Source organism: Mobula hypostoma, chromosome 1, assembly GCF_963921235.1.
Source record: "Mobula hypostoma chromosome 1, sMobHyp1.1, whole genome shotgun sequence".
Lineage (NCBI taxonomy): Eukaryota > Metazoa > Chordata > Chondrichthyes > Myliobatiformes > Myliobatidae > Mobula > Mobula hypostoma.
In genome coordinates this window covers 97,498,148-97,511,464 of record NC_086097.1, presented here as the reverse complement: position 1 = coordinate 97,511,464, position 13,317 = coordinate 97,498,148, and the positions used below count along the sequence as shown (strand labels likewise).

At 41.4% G+C, this 13,317-nt stretch overlaps 1 long non-coding RNA gene across 1 annotated transcript in view; it reads left to right on the top strand.

Moving 5' to 3' along the window:
- LOC134336771 (uncharacterized) overlaps nucleotides 1-9,977 on the top strand; it is a 31,476-nt gene extending 21,499 nt beyond the window's left edge. Inside the window, exon 3 of the long non-coding RNA XR_010015886.1 lies at nucleotides 8,513-9,977. This is a non-coding gene — a long non-coding RNA (uncharacterized LOC134336771). The remainder of the gene's footprint in view (nucleotides 1-8,512) is intronic.
- The last annotated feature ends 3,340 nt before the right edge of the window (nucleotides 9,978-13,317 follow it).

The following is a 13,317-nucleotide window of genomic DNA, read 5'->3' as shown; positions in this document are numbered from 1 at the left end:
CCAACGAAGAGGCAGGCATTGCTGGAGTCCAAGCGAGTGCCCATAGCTACACCCTTGGTCTGAAGAAAGTGGGAAGAGCCAAAAGAGAAGTTATTAAGTGTTGTTACGTACCCCGTAACTGGGTTGCCAAACCAGCAGAAATGGATCACTCAGTTGGAGTCTGGAGTACTAGAACTAAGAAAGTTTTATTACAGAAACAAGCAACACAGTAATCGAAAGGATAATAAATGCAACAGTTCAGTGATGATAAACACACATGTGCACAGAATTAAGATAACAGCATCAATCAAGCTCTATCGTTGTCTAGGGGTAAATGACCAATTTCAAAATGACTCAAAGTTCAGTCCAGTTTGTAGTTCAGTTCGCAGTAATCGTTGTCATGGCGATGGACAAGGTGGGGAAGAGAGACATAGAATAGGAACAACTCATCATTCAGCACAGCTTCACTCACAGACCGGCGAGATGGCTCACAAACAGCATTTGGGCGGGTCCTTGGTGATGTCACCTGAGGTCACCGACTGTGACCCCTCCTCCAGATGCGGTCAATCCTCTGCAGTGAACCCGGCACCCAGGCAAGGGCGGACACACACCGGGTTCCCGCTGATCGTACCTTTCCACCCTTGTCGTTGTCTGGCACTTCTCACCCACTCGTGAGAAGCGCACCGCTTCCAGGGTCTCGTTACCTCGGGTGGCGTGTGTCTGTCTTAGCGAACCTGTCCCTTTTTATCCCCCTGCTGGGGTATCGCCTGTCCATCACTTCAAACAGTTCAGGGTTCAAAGGGGGGAGCCGCTCCAGACAGCTCTTCCTCCCACATCCCTTCATTACACATCTCCAGATGCTGCTCCATTGTTCCTTATCTCTCCTTCCCCTGAGGGCAGGTGGCAGACCAACTGCTGATGCCACTGATGCTAGCCCAGGCCAGCAAACATCTTAATTTTATGTGTATTCTCGTAACAGTGTGAGTACCAGTTCGGCCAACCAGAGGAGGGCAGTGGTGGTGGGGAACTGGTGAGGTCTATTGTCCAGAGAGTAGTGGAGGGCTTTGAGGCCTTCTTGATGGGGAATGGAAGTGTATAAGGATCGGACATCCATAGTGAAAATGAAGCGGTCGGGATCAGGGGACTGGAAGTCATTGAAGAAGTGGAGGGCAAGGGATGTATCCCGGATGTAGGTGGGGAGGGACTGAACTATGGGTGACAAAACGGAGTCCAGGAAGGCAGATACAAGTTCGGTGGGACAGGAGCAGGCAGAAACTATGGGTCTACCCATTATTTTATTTTGTTTCCACACTTCTGCATTCAACAGATTATGCTTTGGAAAGATTCCTTTTTAGGTCACCTGTTACTTCGAATATTTGAAAGAGATGGTAATTTCAGGACTAAAGGAAGATAAATTACATAGACATTACAGCTCCTGACTCTCCAATTAGTTGCTCACAAGTGGTACTTCAGAAAAAAATTATTGCCTTCCAGAATTAACTCTCAGCAATGAAGGCCCTTGGAAAAATAATATCAGAACTTGCTTATGGGGAGAAAACATTCACAATTGCAGAGAGTTACCAGGTTCTTGATGTGATTATTGGGATCATGAACAACCTCAAAGCTCATTGGTCTTGATTATGTGAGAGAGCAGTTTTTCATTGCTATTTATAATTTAGGAGAAGCAAAAAATAGTGCAGCTAATAGATTATAGACAGAAAATAGGAACTGGTACACAGTTTTGCACTGCTAATTGGGTTTTATATGGAAGATGATTTTTTTAATGTAAAAGTTATGTTTGTATAGTTACTGCAAGGCTTTTATTTGGAAATTTTCCATTCCCCTGAAAACCAAACGGAACCAAGACTCTCTTGCTTCAGGGCTCTCACTCAGTCAGAAGCCTCTCACCGTTCTAACATCAAAGCCTCAGTGGAGCTGGGATAGTTCGAGGAGGAGGCCATTACCAGGTTCAGCTCCCACTAATTCAGTGCTCCAAGAAAATTCAACCGTCCATGGGTTTGAATTAACTATGGTTAATATGGTCAGCAACATTCCCTCTAAATTTTTTTACAGCTGCGCTGACCAACCATTACTCTGAGTAGGGAAATTTTACACAGCCTGAAAACTGAGCGGCACTTTAAATTTCTTTTTGTAAAATGCTATTATGAATATTTAGAATGAATAGCTATGTGGCAACAAAGGCTAAGTGTGCAGGAGCCCCCCCCCCCTTCAGTTACTGCACTGCTGCGCACCTATGCAGCTTAGAGGGAACATGATAGTTAATACAATTATCTTTCAAAAATTTAATTGCCATCCTCTGTAAATGATTCTAGCGATTTAGAAACATAGAAAATAGAAACATAGAAAATAGGTGCAGGAGTAGGCCATTCGGCCCTTCGAGCCTGCACCGCCATTTATTATGATCATGGCTGATCATCCAACTCAGAACCCCGCCCCAGCCTTCCCTCCATACCCCCTGACCCCTGTAGCCACAAGGGCCATATCTAACTCCCTCTTAAACATAGCCAATGAACTGGCCTCAACAGTTTCCTGTGGCAGAGAATTCCACAGATTCACCACTCTCTGTGTGAAGAAGTTTTTCCTAATCTCGGTCCTAAAAGGCTTCCCCTCTATCCTCAAACTGTGACCCCTCGTTCTGGACTTCCCCAATATTGGGAACAATCTTCCTGCATCTAGCCTGTCCAATCCCTTTAGGATCTTATACGTTTCAATCAGATCCCCCCTCAATCTTCTAAATTCCAACGAGTACAAGCCCAGTTCATCCAGTCTTTCTTCATATGAAAGTCCTGCCATCCCAGGAATCAATCTGGTGAACCTTCTTTGTACTCCCTCTATGGCAAAGATGTCTTTCCTCAGATTAGGGGACCAAAACTGCACACAATACTCCAGGGGTGGTCTCACCAAGGCCTTGTACAACTGCAGTAGTACCTCCCTGCTCCTGTACTCGAATCCTCTCGCTATAAATGCCAGCATACCATTCGCCTTTTTCACTGCCTGCTGTACCTGCATGCCCACTTTCAATGACTGGTGTATAATGACAGCCAGGTCTCGTTGCACCTCCCCTTTTCCTAATCGGCCACCATTCAGATAATAATCTGTTTTCCTATTTTTGCCACCAAAGTGGATAACTTCACATTTATCCACATTAAATTGCATCTGCCATGAGTTTGCCCACTCACCCAACCTATCCAAGTCACCCTGCATCCTCTTAGCATCCTCCTCACGGCTAACACTGCCACCCAGCTTCGTGTCATCCGCAAACTTGGAGATGCTGCATTTAATTCCCTCATCCAAGTCATTAATATATATTGTAAACAACTGGGGTCCCAGCACTGAGCCTTGCGGTACCCCACTAGTCACCGCCTGCCATTCTGAAAAGGTCCCGTTTATTCCCACTCTTTGCTTCCTGTCTGCTAACCAATTCTCCACCCACACCAATACCTTACCCCCAATACCGTGTGCTTTAAGTTTGCACACTAATCTCCTGTGTGGGACCTTGTCAAAAGCCTTTTGAAAATCCAAATATACCACATCCACTGGTTCTCCCCTATCCACTCTACTAGTTACATCCTCAAAAAATTCTATGAGATTCGTCAGACATGATTTTCCTTTCACAAATCCATGCTGACTTTGTCCGATCATTTCTCCGCTTTCCAAATGTGCTGTTTTCACATCCTTGATAACTGACTCCAGCAGTTTCCCCACCACCGACGTTAGGCTAACCGGTCTATAATTCCCCGGTTTCTCTCTCCCTCCTTTTTTAAAAATTGGGGTTACATTAGCCACCCTCCAATCCTCAGGAACTAGTCCAGAATCTAACGAGTTTTGAAAAATTATCACTAATGCATCCACTATTTCTTGGGCTACTTCCTTAAGCACTCTAGGATGCAGACCATCTGGCCCTGGGGATTTATCTGCCTTCAATCCCTTCAATTTACCTAACACCACTTCCCTACTAACATGTATTTCACTCAGTTCCTCCATCTCACTGGACCCTCTGTCCCTTACTATTTCTGGAAGATTATTTATGTCCTCCTTAGTGAAGACAGAACCAAAGTAATTATTCAATTGGTCTGCCATGTCCTTGCTCCCCATAATCAATTCACCTGTTTCTGTCTGCAGGGGACCTACATTTGTCTTTATCAGTCTTTTCCTTTTTACATATCTATAAAAGCTTTTACAGTCCGTTTTTATGTTCTCTGCCAGTTTTCTCTCATAATCTTTTTTCCCCTTCCTAATTAAGCCCTTTGTCCTCCTCTGCTGAACTCTGAATTTCTCCCAGTCCTCAGGTGAGCCACTTTCTCTGGCTAATTTGTATGCTACTTCTTTGGAATTGATACTATCCCTAATTTCTCTTGTCAGCCACGGGTGCACTACCTTCCTTGATTTATTCTTTTGCCAAACTGGGATGAACAATTGTTGTAGTTCATCCATGCAACCTTTAAATGCTTGCCATTGCATATCCACCGTCAATTTAGCTCTAAAACCCTCTGTGCTCTGTCAACAAGAAGAAATTCTTGTTCGCCTTAGTTTTATATGACTGATTCCTTATCTCATAACTATGTCGCCTTGTTCGAGATCTGCTGCTATTGGAAACATCTCAACATCTACCCTGTTGTACTTTGAAAAGATCCTTTATGCTCAATAAAATCACCCCTCACTTTTCTAAAACCCAAGTAATAATTGTGATACTTTGTTTCAGATAATGTGGGATATTGATTTGGATGTTTCTTTTTCCACAAGTGCTCCCTGACCAGCTGAGTTGTCCCCTGTTTTATCTAGATTTTCAGCAAAACATGAAAATTTGTTGATGGTCCTAAAAACTAGAGAATAGTACCAAAAATGAATTTTCTTTAAACTTTAGCCCTATTCTGTGAGTCCTTTACCAATTATTCATCCTCCATCCAAGAGGTTATTACTTGCTGCTCATGGTCAGAATCAGGTTCATTATCTTGTGACAAGTGAATACTAACAGTTCTGTGTTCTGACTTCATATGTGCTCTTCGAGAGGAAGTGTGCATGTTTTGAACATTTTTCAACTGTTGTAAATTAGTGTAAATTTAGAATATGCTTTTTGATCATACTGTTGCAGGCACTTTGCATAATAAGATGCTAATCAGTGTTGTAAAATAAAAAGAAATTCTGACTGATGTATTTTTGAAAGAGAGGAAACTATAGACTAAAGTTGAAAAGGAAGCAAAGACAGATTCATCTAGAAGTAAATAAATAAATCCTTTTTCAAAAATTTAAAGCATATGGGATTCTGGATTGTCAAAGAACACAAGGAGAACAAAAGCAAAGGAGTTGTGAAAATCATTATAAATCATTAGTTGACCTCATCTGGAGTAATGTGTTCAGTCCTGCACACCATTCCCTTTGATATCAGGAAATAGGAGAATACAGTCTGTACCAGGATAGTACTGTACCAGTCTTGTGAGAGTTCTGTATAGAAATAGACATGCGGATGGCATCATTTTGAGCTGATGTTGTTATGGGGAATTGGTTATTCAAAGTAGTGATAAAAGAAGGAGTGACTATTTCCATAGTAAGAGGAATGATAACTAGGAAAATTTCCTTAAGATTGGTAAGGAAATCATGGAGTTGTATATTTTTGCAGAGCAAATTTTTATTTGGAATGTACATACTGGCTGAAAAGATCCTGGAGATCTTAATCCAAAGGCATTTGAATATATGATTGAAAAGAATGATAGAAATACAATGGAACTAATTGGATTTCTGTTTCAAGGAATGCAATAGGCCAAATAGTCCATTGCATGATTTTGTGACCTACAGCCTAAAGTTTAAAGGTTCAATGGTTCTTTTATTATTAAAGCATGTATCCATATACAACTCTGAAATTTGTCTTCTCCAGATAGCCATGAAAGATGTTCAGAGAGAAACATCAAACCCCCCACCCCACAAAAAAGAATGGCATCCTTGATTATCAACCCCCCAAAACCCCCCCCTGCACTAAATGGAACAGGAACATTGACCCCTCCAAAAAAACCCTCCCCCACACAAAAAGCTAACAAAATACAACAGAATATTAACCCTGAAACACTCTCCCCTTGCACAACAAAATGGCAAAGGAACAAGTGATTTTAAAAAACACAATATAAAAACTCTAAGTTTGAATAAGTGCATGGTCCATAAACGCAATAGTCCAATCCATGAGCACAGAACCGTGATACCATCCTTTGATATCAACAACACTCATCGAAAGAGGGGGACACCACACAAGGCAGAGAGGCCTACCCACCTGCCACACAGCGATAGGCCACTCACAGACTCCTTCTCAGCAGCGATCAAAAGGAAGGCAGTCGGCACTGAACTCTCACTTACCTTCCACAATCACCTCAATGTCTCAACCTTCCTTGATGTTTTAGTTGGTGATTAATGGATGCCTTAATCGGCTTACGCCCCATCTTGGAGTTTCTTCGCATCAAGGCCGTCCGAGTATGCACTCGCTTCCTGGAATCATCTTGGAGACAGCAAAGCGCTGGATCACTCAAAAGATTTCCAAATTGTAAATCACAGGCTGTAACTCTTAACAGTCCCAGAAACACGTTAAAGGTGAAAAACAGACGTAAAAGAAGTAAAAAAGGCATTTTTATGAGCTATCTGGACATGTCAACCGAGGGAGCATTGTATGCTGGCACCATCTTGACCAGTTTATAAGTACATGGAAAACTATTCAATAAAATTATTTATGCGGTTAATTTTAATCACTTCATTAGTTAATAACATGGAACTTTCTGTTAAAAGGTAGTTGATGTACTCAACTATGGCTATTTAATACTGAGTCATGCTTCTGTATAATATACAGAAGACTGGTGAAAACTGCCTCAGTTAATCCTGAACCACTGTAAAGCTGGATCTTCAAGTGCTGTTGAAATACTGCAGAGAAAAAGGCCTAAAATGTACAAATCCTTGGTGAGGGTCTGTAGCCTGCATTTTTAGCATTTATCAAACATTTCAATCTGAAAGCAAATACCAGAAGATGCTGGAAATCTGAGATTAAAAACACAAAATATTAGATACTGTGTCTGAGCAGGTCAGGCAGCCTCTATGAAGTGAGGAACAGTGTTAAATGTTCAATTGACAAACTTTCATCAGAATCCAGGAAAGGTTCCACAACCTGAAACATTAACCTCTTTCTCTCTCGCCATCTACAGAGTATTTCCAGCATTTTCGATGTTTATAATTATACCCTATTCTATTGGTCATTGCATAAAACAGGTTAATCGTATTCACTTAGTCATATTCATTAAAATTATTAAGAATTACCTGAGAAAGTTGTCACAGCGTTATGGGCGACTGAAAACTTAGATATGTAATTTCCTAAATTACAACTGCAGCTTGCACTTAAACAACATCTGAAGCTTAAGAAATATTTGAGACAAGTGAAGCAGGTCCAGGAGCCCGATGGCTGCAGGGCAACATCTGCTCCTGAACTTGGTGGCATGGGACCAAGACTCCTGTACCTCCCACCTGATGGTAGTAGAAGGGAGACAGGCTAAACACAGGCAGATGGGACGGGCTGAAGTGGGGGACCTTGGCTGCCACAGAGAAGGGAATTGAACACCAGTACATTTTCTGCTGTCAACCTTGATGTTTTAATCTTTTTAATCTGGCTCAGAGCTTAAATCAGCTAAATAGCAGTTTGTTTTGTGCTCTGGTCTGAAGTCCATTCCAGAAATGGCCGCTACCGTGATTGCTGTACCTGTATTCTTAAGAGTCCAGTTCGCTGAATCGTTCAGGAGAAAATGCTACATCATTTAGATGGTTCAAAATCAAAGGAATATTACAGGCTGTGGACTGCAGTGATCGAAGGTCAGATGAAGTATACTTAGTAGAATAGTTAGCAGTGTCGTGAGCTGCCCACAAAACTTTGCCATATATCGCCAGTGCCATCTTGGACAACAAAGACTTTGAACGAGCCACACAGGATAGGGGTTGTTGAAGTAACCAGTCTTTATTCAGCACAGATATGAGAAGTGAGAAACTAAGTTTTTATACTTCATGTACAACAATAAAAGTAGGTGATTAAATATAATTTCAATATTTTGGGTGTGGACAAATGGTTCCACTGAGTTGCATATTTACAATGGGAGCACATCTTAACTGATGAGCTCTAAATAGTTGAACACTTGGTAGTTCATGTCAATATAATAAAGGCTTCCATGGACAAATCTCAGACATCTAAAATACCCTTCTTTTACTGTGATAGTGAGGGTGGTTCTTTGGACTCAATTGACAGAACAAATATAACCACAACCATATGGAACCTTTTTTGATCTTATCTGGTGCTGGAAAGCAGCCTTATTTATCTGTTGAGTACTCCTGTCTATATTACAAAGGTACAGATCTCAGGATGTGTCAATTTTTAATGGTTGATTCGAACACCCTAAGCAATTAGTCATGTGGATGGATATTACATAGGTTAAGTCAAAGTACATTTATTATCAAAGTATGTATGCTGTGCATAACCCTGAGATTTGTCTTCCTGCAGGCAGCCACGAAACAAACACCATGAAACCCGTTCAAAGAAAACATCAAATATTCAACAGACAAAGGAAAAGAACAAATCGTGCAAGTCACAAAAATGAGTGAACAACACAGACTAAACATCAAACTACAGAGTAATTAAACCAGTGTAGGAATGTTCAGTTCAGTTCAATTCATGAGAACCTCAAAGTCCCCCCCAGCTCCCCCACCCACATGTAAGCGGCAGCCAGGCCACAGAGCCTATCTGCCCCGATCAAATCATACAAAATAACAACAACATAGGAGTAACCAGAAACCAGAAACACATATAATATGAACCGTAGTCACCTCATTGATTACAATCTTGCTCAATGCTTTAATCGGTGAGAGCAGTGAGAAATTGAGCCAGTCATTCTTTGTGCTCTGCCATACGGCCACACACTCCATTCTGAACCTTGTGACCCTGGGCCACGTCGAATTCCTTCGGAGGCTGCAAAACCGCTCAGTCGGCCCAAACACACATTATCAAAATGTAAATTACGGGCTCCAATCGCACACAGATTAGCAGTAGAGGTATGTTTAACAGAAGAAGAAGAAGAAGTAATTTTGTAAACTGTATGCAGGATGTTGCCGTTTGTCACTGGTGCACAAACTACAGACTTCCTTTCAGAGACTGATCTCTTGTTCTCAATATCTATTGCTTATTTATTAATTTTTTTTTGTTTTTTTTGTTGTTTCTTTGTACTTACTGTGAGTGCCCACAAAAAAATAAATTTCGGGTTTGTATTTGGTGACATATACGTACTTTGATAATAAATTTACTGTGAACTTTTTTTGAACAGAAGGGTTGTCTTATCACATGCTTATCATTGCCTCCCTTTGTGCTCTTTTCAATAACTGCTGCAGTGTTTGTTTGCACAACTGCCTTTGTCATTTCAAAACCAAAAGCCTCTTTGTAAATTACACGTAAAATATCAGACAAATCGATATAATTGCAAAATTAGGGACCATCATTTAACCAGAGATGTGTAAGAACTTCTTGCAGTGGGTGATGAACTCTGGAATTTTCTACCCGGTGGTGGGGGCTGTGTAGACTAAATTGTCAGGAATATTTAAAAGAGGAAATGAATACATTTTTCAAAGATCATGGAATTGATAGATGTAAGGAACTGGGATAGGAGTTGAAGCCTAGAGCAGGTCCACCACCATCATATTTCATGGCGCATGCCGGTGATAATAAACCTGATGCTGGTTTAATAGTGGCCCATACCTTCTATTTTCATACATCCTTAAACTATTACTCTTGCCAATTTCCAGGAGGTTCTTGTGACCTACTCCAGGAAGTTGGATGACGGGGGGAGGATCGAGGGTTGGTGTCACGGCCGGGGACTTGTGTGTCGTAGGGGAGGCCGGAAAATCTTTCGCTGTGGGCCCAAAGATCCGCGGTTTCTGCGATCTTCGGACACAGAGCTTGAAAAAAGCGACAAAATGGACTTTTAACATTGTAAACCAGTGGGTGTTGTTATGTCTCCAGCTCACTGTGAAAATGGGGGGCACCTTCCTCTCCCTTACCAGGGAGAGAGAGAACCAGTGGGTTGTCGAATTGTGGATAGTCATAGTCATAGTCATACTTTAATGATCCCGGGAGAAATTGGTTTTCATTACAGTTGCACCATAAATAATTAAATAGTAATAAAACCATAAATAGTTAAATAGTAATATGTAAATTATGCCAGGAAATAAGTCCAGGACCAGCCCATTGGCTCAGGGTGTCTGACCCTCCAAGGGAGGAGTTGTAAAGTTTGATGGCCACAGGCAGGAATGACTTCCTATGACGCTCTGTGTTGCATCTCGGTGGAATGAGTCTCTGGCTGAATGTACTCCTGTGCCCACCCAGTACATTATGTAGTGGATCGGAGACATTGACCAAGATGGCATGCAACTTAGACAGCATCCTCTTTTCAGACACCACCGTGAGAGAGTCCAGTTCCATCCCCACCACATCACTGGCCTTACAAATGAGTTTGTTGATTCTGTTGGTGCCTGCTACCCCAGCACACAACAGCAAACATGGTAGCACTGGCCACCACAGATTCGTAGAACATCCGCAGCATCGTCTGGCAGATGTTAAAGGACCTCAGTCTCCTCAGGAAATAGAGACAGCTCTGACCCTTCTTGTAGACAGCCTCAGTGTTCTTTGACCAGTCCAGTTTATTGTCAATTCGTATCCCCAGGTACCTGTAATCCTTCACCACGTCCACACTGACGCCCTGGATGGAAACAGGGGTCACCGGTACCCTTGCTCTCCTCAGGTCTACCACCAGCTCCTTAGTTTTTTTTCACATTAAGTTGCAGATAATTCTGCTCACACCATATGACAAAGTTTCCTACCGTAGCCCTGTACTCAGCCTCATCTCCCTTGCTGATGCATCCAACTATGGCAGAGTCATCAGAAAACTTCTGAAGATGACAAGACTCTGTGTAGTAGTTGAAGTCCGAGGTGTAAATGGTGAAGAGAAAGGGAGACAAGACAGTCCCCTGTGGAGCCCCAGTGCTGCTGATCACTCTGTCGGACACACAGTGTTGCAAGCACACGTACTGTGGTCTGCCAGTCAGGTAATCAAGAATCCATGACACCAGGAAAGCATCCACCTGCATCACTGTCAGCTTCTCCCCCAGCAGAGCAGGGCGGATGGTATTGAACGCACCATCCTTCGCATGAAATGCGAAGTTTTTGGGGTGACTGGTCTGTGTCTTTGCTATCGCTTAGCAGACGCTTGGGCTCGGTGATTGTACTGATGTGCTTTTTATTTTTGCTGGTGGGGGAAGGGGGATTGTTGCTCGCTGCTGCTTACACGTGGGTGGGGGGAGCTGGGGGGGACTTTGAGGTTCTCATGTTTAACTGTCATTCATTTTATGGGGCACTTCTCTTTTTTTTGCGGATGTTTTGCAAAGGAAAAGCATTTCAGGATGTATATTGTATACATTTCTCTGACATTAAACTTGACCTTTGAAACTTTGAAATATTCTAATTGCGTGTCTGTTCATTTATTCCCCAATGCAATTTCTCATATTTTACTCTCTAAGGGACCTACATTAAAACACAAAAAAGGCAAGAGCAGACCTGCTCCTCCTTTCAATAATAAGAAAATAAGACTGTTTTTACTTCTGCACCACTTCCAAATACGTACTAACTCTATACTATTACTTAATGCTTTGCTTGTAGTTTATGTTAAAGCTTAACCTGAAGCCTTGCTCTTCTAATTCTCTAATTCCACTACTGTTGTTGGACAAATCACAGGTGGGTAGTGAGGAGGCGGCTTACCAGAACAAGATTGGTCACCTGGTTGAGTGGCACCGCAACAACAACCTCACACTCAATGTCAGCAAAACTAAATAGCAGACTTTTGACTTCAGGAAGGAGAAGGAGGGTGAAAGTAAGCAAACTACATTGATGGATCAGCAGCAGAGAGCGTTGAGTAATTAGCATTTCAGTAGTATTTGAGTAATATTACAAATATATTGTTTGATTAAGAATTCTTTGTTGTTTACATAATGCATTATGAGTTATCTGTAAAAGATTGTAAATGGCATACATCTTCACACCAGTATGTGATATGGGTGCTCCTCATTTAAAGTAAAAGAAAACAAAATAAAGACCCATTCTCTTGGGCTCCCACCTTTTTTCTTGCAATTAGTTTAATGTTTTGGAGTTACAAAGCATTACTGGTGACGAGATATATTTAAAATGAACCCGAGATGGTGACCTACCTGTTGAAGTGCAATGGATATTCAAGTCTTTGAAAAAGCACAGCAAGAAACAGTTAAGTAAAAGAAAGCAGCATAGCATGTTTTCTCCGCAAAAGCAGTCAGAGACTGCTGAGTTAAAAAAGAAGGCAGAAAATGGGTGAATTCACAGGTCCATAAACAGTAAGTATCATTAAAAAAAGTGGCTGGCTACATCAGAAAAATTGATGCGTTTGATTACACAATAGATAACTGGAATATGTATATTGTGCTAATTGAGCAATATTTTAAGCAAATTGAATAGCCAATGAGAAACAAGTACCAATTTTGCTGAGTGCATTGGGTGGAAAAGCTTACAATTTGCTTAGGAGTTGTAAAAGTAGATGCAAGGACCAAAGCCCAGCTGGATGAATGGAAGGCCGAAAAGAAAGGAGTCAATGGAGATACAACAATAGAGTATTCATCAGATGATTTTGTGGATGAGGAAGCTAAGAGGAGAGATCAGATCATAAAGGGAACAATAGGTTTAATAAGAGAATACTCCAGTGAACTAAATGGATCCTCCCAAGATCAAAATGCATAAATGAGAATAAGAAAAAGAAAGGTGCCCAGAGCTGTCAGAATCACTTCCTGCAGTCTCAGAGTCAACTCCTACAAGCACCACAGAGGAGGCCCCAGAAACCTGAGATTGTTTTCACAACCACAAGTCTCACCAGCCAAGTAGATTAACCTACCTTGTCAGGAAAGACAATATCACACAAGAATAAGAAATCCTTCACAGCAGTCAAATCTTTAGGCCTTAATGGGAAAATTAAAAATTTACTATGCTGTATGTCTGTATAGTAGTTGTATTATAGTTTATACTGTGTGTACATAAGTTAAGATACATTCTATCTTGAGTTGGAGCTTATGGCTAAGCATGGCTAAACAAGTATTGTGTATTTAATATTTCAGTAGTATTTGAGTATTATTGCAAATATATTGTTTGATTAAGCTTTCTTTGTTGTCTATGTGATGCTTTGCGAATTGTCTGTAAAAGTATGTAAATGCTATATGTCATCATGCCATCATGTGATATGGGTA